General features: G+C 41.2%; 1 pseudogene; it reads right to left on the bottom strand.

Moving 5' to 3' along the window:
* Positions 1-1,909: 1,909 nt before the first annotated feature.
* Positions 1,910-2,370, bottom strand: LOC110337684 (annotated as a pseudogene).
* Positions 2,371-10,345: the final 7,975 nt, after the last annotated feature.

The following is a 10,345-nucleotide window of genomic DNA, read 5'->3' as shown; positions in this document are numbered from 1 at the left end:
CACTTTGTAGACCAGGCTGGCCTCGAACTCAGAAATCTGCCTGCCTCTGCCTCCCGAGTGCTGGGATTAAAGGCGTGCGCCACCACGCCCGGCCCTCTCTCCCTCTTTCTCTCTGCCTTTCTACAATAAAGCTCTAAAACCATAGACTGTTTCTACTCATCAAGGCCCACCATGCTTGAATGATGGGATAGACTTTCCCCTAATGAGCCATGTCTAACCTCCTGCCAGACGGTCTTCCTGTACTCCAACCACAGACTGGACCAAGGACTCTCGCCTGCATCAGAACCCCCCAGAACCCCCTCTCTCCCTGACCTCTCTTCCCTTTGGCCCCGGGGATGACAAGGCCACCCCTGGGACCCCCAATTTGTTCTCAGCTCTTCCACAGTGACCAGCAGTGTCTGGGATAACCAAGACTGAGAACCTGTTACCTAGGACTGCCCCTGTCCACCTTCACCCCTACCCCCCACCCCCCAACTCCACATGTCAATTTACCTAGGATCCTACTTATCAAAGAATTATATTAATGGCTGCTTTCCCTGTTCTTTTTCTTGTCCCTGTTTTGACTTTGTGATGAATAGTTAAAAGATAAGGTCCATGTTTTTCATTACTTTTTCCCTCCCCATCCTCTGACCAAGTCCAATTCCACTACCGATGGTGTCTGTAAGAGATGAGCAAGTTAAGAAAATATGCTTCTTTTAGATGTCTTAAGATCTTGGATATTTGCCAAGTATGTTTCTATATTGTGGTCACTGAGCCTGAAACTGAGAAATCTTCAGGGAACTCATGAATCAGCCTTTTAGAAAAAACAATCTGGGACATTTGTGAAATGTGTCTTATCTGGCAAAGCAAGTATGAATATTTCTGCATTTGTGCCCATTACCTATTTAAGAATGACACAATCATGCCAAACTTGGAACTTGCGATGGTGAGGCAAAAGTTGTCAAGATATGTATGATTTTCAAACACAGGGCATCCGAAAAGGTCTAGGTCTGTGTATAATGCCATGCATGACATATTCAAACTGGAAGAAAAATCAAATGTAAGACAGTATTAACACATCTTGGAACTGTCAACACATCTAGTAACAGTAGTAATACTGAAAGAGATATAATCTTTTTCACTTATTTTTATGGACACCCCACACAGTAGTATTCTAAACTTATTTATAATGTATGACCATGTGTACCTATTTAAAACACCAGGAAAATATAGCAAAATTCTCATAGTATTCATTTATCTACAGGGTGAGAGTATATATCATTGTTTTTCTTTTTTTCTTTAATTTTTCAGAGACCCACATTTGCTCTGTGTTGAGACAAAACATTAAATCTAACAGGATCTATGTGTATACTATTATGCAGAATACTAGTAGGTAAATTATGCCATACACATATTTAGCTACTTAGAGTAGTGGCTGTATAGTTCATGCTTTGACTCTAAGCAACATATTTTAAAAGTTTAGGGAGAAAAGAAGAGTAGTGATGAATACCAGAGTTCATGTGCCTCTCTCCTGTGACACAGTCTCTGTATATATTTTCTCCATAGAAATACATCCTGGAAAAGGACAGGATGTGACAGTGCGACAGAGTAGCTTCTTCACCTTACTGTTGTTTGTTCTTAGTCACTTATTTATTATTGGTTTGGGGATTTCAGTTAGTTTTTCTTTAAACCACCCAGAGCTTCCTAAAAGCACAATTAAACTTTCATTAAATGTTCAACTGACAAATTATATGGACTGTATTAGAGGTCACCAGAATGAGTGATACATGTGTGCATGCCTGTGCATACATACACAGAGAGAGAGAGACAGACAGACTGACAGGTTTTTTTTTTGTTTTTTTTTTTTTTGTTTTTTGTTTTTTGTTTTTTTGGTATATAAACTATTTATTAACACCAAAGGACCAGAGCCTCATTTCTTCTTGGACACACCCACAGTGCGGCCCCTGCGGCCAGTGGTCTTGGTGTGTTGACCACGGACACGAAGGCCCCAAAAGTGGCACAGCCCCCTGTGGGCCCGAATCTTCTTCAGCCGCTCCAGGTCCTCACGCAACTTGTTGTCCAGACCGTTGTACAGAACCTGGCTGTACTTCCCATCCTTCACATCCTTCTGTCTGTTCAGGAACCAGTCCGGAATCTTGTACTGTCGCAGGTTCTGCATGATGGTGATTACCCGCTCCACCTCCTACTCTGTGAGCTCTCCAGCCCTCTTGGTGAGGTCAATGTCTGCCTTCGTCAGCACCACGTGAGCGTATCTCCACCCCACGCCCTTAATGGCAGTGATGGCGAAGGCTATTTTCCGCCGCCCATGGATGTTGGTGTTGAGAACTCGCAAGATGTGCTGGAACTTCTCGGGGATCACTAGAGACATGGCAGCGGCACAGATGGCGGCGTGCAGGCCTCTGGTGGAAGAGAGCCTGACAGAATTTTTAAATGTAAAAGTAACTTTAATTCATGAGGGAAAAAAAAACAAATTATTGATTAGATTTACAAAGAATACCAGAATATATCATTGCTATTGATAGCCAGTTCTTGAGAACTGTCAGGGAGATTATTGCTGTGATTTACAGAATTGGTTGGAACCAAGTTTCCTCGACAGTAACGTATATTGAATTAAGCAATCTAGTACCTTTGGGTGGAGCTTGAGGAGGAAGCTGAATGTGTCCAGTGATTTTTATGTTAAAGACCTCTTACAGCATGTTTTTTCTAGGACTGTTTCTATAGCCTTATAAAACTTATCATATGTTTACTGTGTACATAGCAAGCTCCTGAGATGAAAGTCCAACACTATCTGAGTCACAGTTGCTTTCCTTGGGAGGAAGGTCACATGTTCCTACAAATGTTACAGATAGAACATAATTTTACTACTGTCACTCTTTGTGGGCTATTTCTCTTACTTAAGTGCACAGTATGACCCTCCCATGTTTGTGGAACATTTGAAAGTTGTTCAAGGAAAACCCTAAAGGTGTGTGAGGATACAAAACAAAGCACTCTAGCCAAGGCCTCAGGGACCGGCTGATTCTCAGCAGAATACTATGTTCCCCTGGTTTATGTTCTACTGGTAGACATTGCTCTTGCTTTCACAAATGACTCATGGGCCATTGCAAAGAAAGAGTTTTCATTTTATAGGCACTGGGACCAGCAGGCAAGTCCTTCGACCCTCCCTTGGATAACTGTTGTGCTGTAGAGGACACCGCCTGTACAGAAAGCCATGTCTGAATGATAAAACTGTCACAGAGCTCTGGGCTTGAAAAGACAGTGTCACCAGCTATTTCGGTGCATTTTTTAATAAAAAAATTCTTCCACCTTGATCAATCCATGCTCTTCAATTTAGAGCTGAGATTAATTTTCCTAGATATACTCTGCTACAGTATTAACACTTGAAATCACCTTATAACCACTTGCTTTTGCACATTGCACCACCTTGGAAGCAGCTTCTGTTGACCTTTAGATTAAAAATATGTTGGATTATCATGATTGACACTTTTAAAATGACTCATTCTTGCCAAACACAGCATAACAACTTTTCAACATTCTCTTTTTCTTACAACTGCTTCCACTCTCATTATATGAATACAGCTGTATCATATGCCGCCTTTACTTGCATAACATGCTTTCTTCTTCTTTTTTTTTTTTTTCCAGAGTTCAAGAAGATTTACATTTGGAGTTAAATGTTTCAGTGATTGCTTTGTTGAGTTCCATTATACCAGTATAGTTAATCAAAGCAAGTCTAGCCTTGCTACTATGATTCACTGCGTGGTTTTGAACTTAATCATTTACAGAGAATGAGTACACATATTATCACCAGAGCTGGATTTCTTCAACAGCCTGAGTGACATGGAACTGTAAAGACTTTGTCAACTGCTGCTTCCAGGAACTCCACAGTTGCTAGCATTTGATCAAATATTTCGCTGATGAGCTTTTGAATACAAAGAGGCAAATTGGAAGCCCTAAGATGGGGAGCAGTACAGTAGAGGAAACATTGACCACTTATTGCCACGCCGGGCTGAAGGGGGACCTTTGATTTGTATAGAGTACTTTCTTCAGTGTGTGTGGTCTTCACACTCATAATTGACAAGAAACCTTTCTTCACTCTCATTCCTAATCCTGTCATAAACTATTGGTTGTTGGCATCTGGGTAGGCTTGGGTTCAGCAGACCTTGGGGTTTAAAACAGCCTGGGGGAGGTTGGGGATTGTTGTGTTTAAACTGAAGAAGCTAATTGTGTAAGTATTAACATATGTGAGTCAGGCCTAGCAAGTCTTGTTCCTGAGCAGCCAATAATGATGCCCCTGCTAACTCAAGATTCCTGGGGAAGGGGCGGCAAAGGAAGCGAGAGAAGAAAAGAAAAACATGAATGTTTGCATCCAGCTAGAACTGAAGCACTCTGGGTTCCTGGAATGCAGCTGTTAGTTTTCAGGGCTCTTACCAGATAGCTACTAAAAATTCTATCATTTAAAAACCAACATAGGTAAATTTTTAATGAAGTTATACTTTTTTTCTTTTTCTGTTTTGTTTTGTTTTGTTTTGTTTTTGACACAGGGTTTCTCTGTGCAGTCAGGACTATCTGGGAACTCACTTTGTAGACCAGGCTGATCTCGAACTCAGAGATCCACCTGCCTCTGCCTCCAGAGTGCTGGGATTAAAGGCCACCACAACCAGGTTAAGTTATACTTTCTAAAAGGTACTAAGCATTCAAACTCAGCACTTTGTAAATACTGCAGTATCTGTGCTATTGAAGTCGCTGTGGCTTTGTGGCATATTACAGAATGGCATGCTGTGTCACATACACTCACAAACAACTCTTGGCATTAACTAGTGTTTGGTCTGTGTGCCCACTATTGGATAAGCTACAACTTAGTATAACTAACTTTCCCAAGGAGTCGCTTACCAAAATCGCATGTGTTGGAGTTGACAAATCTAACCCCAGGAATGTGCAGCTCCCTTGGAGGATGGTTTGTGGTTTCCTTATCCCAGAAACTCACTTCTACCCCAGGACACATTGAAAAGTTCTTCCTGGGAAGATGTTCTTATTAAAACATTCTGATAACTGCAATGTACAAACTGTCAAATTTCTCGCTGTTTTTCAACTCTTCTACGAGTTCCCAGCTTTTGCTGACACTTGTCCCCCAGTGCTTTTACTTTGTCTTCAAAACCTGCACTATGAAGGCTCTACAATCTGGACAAGAAGCAGTGGCAATTTCATACGCATGCAAGCCACACCAGCCCAGATGCCCATCCCTGGGCCCTGGGCTCACTGTGCTATTTTTTTTTTCTTTGCTATGCAGATTGGCATTCTGTGTCTACAGGAAACTGACAGCAGTTTTTCAACCAAAGACTATATTACTGATGTGGGATTCAGGGAATATGTGATTTGGTAGCTGGGAAACAGAAGCTACCAGCCAGATAAAATTGTACCTGGCTGTTTCAGGTACCTAGACCATTCTTTCTGAGAACACTAAAAAACCTGGCATATAAAGTTACTGGGGGTATGTGTGAATGCACCTGTGTGTGTGTGTGTGTGTGTGTGTGTGTGTGTGTGTGTGTGTGTCCGTCTGTCTATGTCTATGTGTCTATGTATGACTAAGCATTCTACCAGTATTTGTGTCATATTTAAATATCATTTGAGGGAAAAATGAAAAGCACACACACAATGGTGCCAGTATATCTTGAATGCATTAGTTTATCCCCAAACATCCCAAAGCTCTTATATGATAAGCCCAAAGCCTCCACTTTCTGAAATATTTCAGCCCTTTTGTTCATTATTGGTACCACCTGCACCAAGAAACCCCTTCAGCTTTCCCACTGGCCCTGGTGGTCATTACATAATCACAAGTTTGTCTGTGATGGTGTAAAGACGGTTTCTTCAGAACCATTAGTCACAGCAAATACGTTCCTTCTCTGTTCCTCCATCGACACTCCAGCCTGCTGGGCAGCTTCTAATGAAAAACCACCGGCAAGTCTCTGCTGGTTCCCGCCTTGTAGATCATGTGATATACTGCAGTTAGATGCAAATCACACTCTTTCCAAGAAGGCCTTGTTACAAAACTGAAAACCAGAACAAAACCACAGAACAAAACAGAGCCAGCGAAGTTCTGTGAGCAGGTATTTCTACACAAAAGTGATACCAAGGAAAGAACAATTCACTTAACTATAACCTCCCCCCTCCAAAGAGCGGAAGACAGCTGATTTTGAAATTTTCATTTTTAGATTCTCGTTTTAGCTTCTCTCAATAGACGTGCAGTACGTGGCCTATTTCCCCATTCACATATGCACTTTCAAAATACGGAATAAAGCATTGTGTACATAGTAGGTGTGTGGAAACACTAATTCATCAGCTGGCACTAAAAGCTGTGCAACTCTACACAAATTTAACCATTAGGCAACTGCTTCTACCAAAATGATTGCTCTGTTGACATGAAAATGCAAAGTTGGGCCGCATAGGTTGGGCAGTAGTAAATCTCACCTAATATTTTAATCCAGTGTGTCAAGATTCTGGTTGGATGGGGAAAGCTAGGAATACGGGTTGAATATTTGAAGATTTGCCCTCCCCCACTGTTTTACACAAGAATATACCAATTCACTTACCTTAGGTTGAAGTGGAAAAAGAATTTTTTTTAATGTTGAGCACATGCTATAAGCTTTTAGGATTAAAGTAATAGCAGTAATGTGCTTTAGTATTGTGGTTCAACGTAGTTGAATAAGCAATTTCCATTCTGAAGTCTGGCTTTAGGCTGCAGATAAGTTCCATGACTTTGGCCAAGTCGCTTGGATCCTCTTTTACAACCATGGACAAGGGGGAATAGTATTTTGTTGGGAAGTTTTCCCTATAGTTCCAGAAAGTGAGAATTCTTGCCTGGCCTCTACATGGGGCCCAGAGGTGACCAGGCTAAGAGGTCCTTGCATGTGGCAGCAGGGAAAGGAAGTTGGGGGTTGAGGGAGAGAAAGCTGCAGCGAGCTTTCTCAGCAATAGGCAAGATCCCGGCCTCTTGCATCTCCAAGCACTCAGTTCCACTGAGCACAGATGAAGGGGAGGACTCTATAGATTTATGTACTGATCTGCATGCTGGGGCTTCAAATGTGATTCATTATGTGCCATTTCCTCTACACCAATCCATCTGCTAAGGTTTCCTTCTGCAGTGCAGAAGGAGCTCGAAGCCGAACGGCGGCTTTAACTGAGAAGGGAGGAACAGCTCGAGATGGTTAGCACCACCTGCACTAAGAAAGATTCAAGATGGTATTTGTCAAATATTGGAAGATGTGTGTCTGCTAGCTGAGGGATAACGGGATGTTTTCAGAGACTGTTTTAAAGTTCTATGGCCAAGAGTAAAAGCTGCATTTGCTTCTCATAACAGTGGTGATCGTTTCTCTTGTGAAATGTTTATCTACTGATGATCTCATATGGCTTCCTTTGGATTGTCGTCTTGTTTTATTTTCTCTCACCAGGAAAAGCAAACATCTTGGTTTACATCTCTTTCTATTGTATGTGCTAAGTGTGTGCCACATTGAAACAAAGCCTGTGCATTTATTTCCAAGGAGTTGGATAAGTACAGACAGCTAGGTGGGACTTCATGGGAATGCTGTGGTGCGGGCATTTGGTCCTGAATGCTTGCTGATTCAGAAAGAGGTGGAAGAATAAAACAGATAAGAGCAGGAGCAAACATGGAGAGAGGCTACACTATACTCAAGGGTACCGCAGCTTAGATGGATAAAGAAAGCATAGCTCAGATCAACTTGCACTGTGTCGCAGTGTTTCTCATTCTGTTTCCAACAATGACCCTAAATGCTATGTTGAAAGCAGCTGGCCTTCAGCCACAAATGAGAAAATGATGCATTATACATACACAGGCATTTAACTTTTTTGATTTATTACCCGTACACATTAAAATATAACATCACAAGATGATATTTAGAGTTTGGCAAACGTATTTTGTAGCTTTTCTTTTTATCCCCAAAAAAGAACATTTTTGTCATTTAGAGTAATAAAAGGATGACTAGGAAAACAAGAACAATTGCATGTATAATATAATGCATGACTTCCGTAAAGAATGGTGTAATGTGCTATTTGCCTTTTTTATATGTGACAGGGTCTAACTATATAGCCCTGACTGTCCTGAAACTCATAATCCTCCGGTCTTCCTGGCATTCCAAACCTGGGCCACCATGCCGAGCTTGCCTCTTACCTATTTTCTTCTACACTGCATTCTACATAACTATAGTTCTTTACATATTACTCTAGCTTCATTTCTGTTGCTATGATAAAATACCCTGACAAAAAGCAACTCGATATGAAAGGATTTATTGGGGGTTTAAATGAAAATTTCCCTCTAGGCTTAGGTGTTTGAATAGTTCATCCCTGGTTGGTGGTGCCCTTTGGGTAGTGTGGTGATTTGAATGAGAATGACCCCCTAGCCTCATATATTTGAATGTGTAGTCACCTGAGAATGGCACTGTTTGATTAGAAGGAATAGGTAGGAGATAATGCCCTTGTTAGAGTAGGTGTGGCCTTGTTGGAGGAAGTGTGTCACTGGAGGTGGGCTTTTACATTTCAAAAGCTGGTGCCAGCCCAAGCTCCCTTCCCCTCCTGTTTTGCAGATCAGAATTTAGCTATCAGCTTCTATTCCAGTAGCCATGCTACCAGCCATGATGATAATGGACTAAACCTTTGAAACTGTAGGCAAGTCCCAATTAAATATGCCCTTATGTAAGAGTTTCCTAGCTAGGTGGCGGTGATGTATCCCTTTAACCCCAGCACTTGGGAGGCAGAGGCCAACAGATCTCTACTAGTCTCTGTAAACTGGTAGGCCAGACTCCTCTACAGAACAGTGTCTCATTCCTATTGCCTCTGCTCCACAATCACGGACTCCATCTGGAAACATGAGCTCAATCAAATGCTTTTCTCCTATAAATTCCCTTAGTTACAGTATTTTGTCACAGGAATAGATAAGTGATTAAAACACAGTCCATCACTGAAGAAAAGCCAAGGCAGGAACTCAAGCAGCAAGCCAAGAACAGAGAGTCAAACACACCCATGCAGCCTTCATGCTTCATCTAACTTTCTAGGAAAATGGTGTCTAGGTCATCAATTAACAATCCCCCACCAGGCGTGGTGGCGCACGCCTTTAATCCCAGCACTAGGGAGACAGAGGCAGGCAGATTTCTGAGTTCAAGGCCAGCCTGGTCTTCAAAGTGAGTTACAGGACAGCCAGGGCTATACAGAGAAACCCTGACTTGAAAAACAAAAACAAACAAACAAACAAACAAGTTGAAAGTAATAGAGAAAGACATCCTGACATCAACCTCCACGTCTCCCACACAAATGATCACACCCACAGGCACATGTCCATGCAGATATCCATACACTTATACACCATACTTACAACACACACATAGAGAGACACACAAGAAAATAAAATAAAGTTTAATGGTTGGATTGTATTTCCAAGCAGGTTACAATTTATTTGTCCTGACACTAATTCCATAGGCTACTCATGTGTTATGTTAAAAAAAAAAAAAAGTTCAAAAGTAAATATAGCTACTTAGAAAGAATAACAATGTTACTTTGACACTATAACTCTTCTAAGATATTATGGACTGTATGTAAAGTACAGAAGGACAGTATGGGGTGCTCTTTTGGTATCCTCTAGAAAATATTCTGGAGAGCTTAACAATTAACTATTGGCTTTTGGGTTTTTTTGGATAGTTAAATTATAAGAAAATTTTTCGCCAAAATAATAAAGACTTTAAGGCCAAGTAAAAACATATCTTTTTCATATTGAGACTCATTTCTTGAGGGTAAATACTTAGAAGTTAAAAACAAAATATCACAAGTGGAAGCTCTTTCATGAGTTTAAAGTTTTAATATACATCACCAATATTGCCAAATTTGCTTCACAACTGGTTGGGACATAGACCTAAATCATTGGTACATAGATATTCATATGACAAATACAATGTCATTCCAGAATCACTGTAATATTACAGACAATTCCTGTTCTTAGATTTTAATGTGCATGAGAAAACAAATGAATATTCATTCATCAATACTATTTCCAAACCATGCTAGGCACACACTATTATTTTTCTAAGGCGTATCCTTGTGAGATTTAAGAACTCTGTGAGCCTCACTAAATGCCATGTCTTGGGCTTCACCTTGTCCACAGTGTGACAGTGTTAAGGTGGCAATTGGAGGCTATGCCTTCCTGAGTTAATGCTAGTCTTCCATAGTACGTTAGTTCTCAAGAAAGTGGATTGCTAGCCGGGCGTGGTGGCGCATGCCTTTAATCCCAGCACTCAGGAGGCAGAGGCAGGCGGATTTCTGAGTTCGAGGCCAGCCTGGTCTACAGAGT

This window comes from Mus pahari, chromosome 1 (assembly GCF_900095145.1).
Source record: "Mus pahari chromosome 1, PAHARI_EIJ_v1.1, whole genome shotgun sequence".
NCBI classification, from domain to species: Eukaryota; Metazoa; Chordata; class Mammalia; order Rodentia; family Muridae; genus Mus; species Mus pahari.
This window is presented reverse-complemented; position numbering and strand designations above follow the sequence as displayed.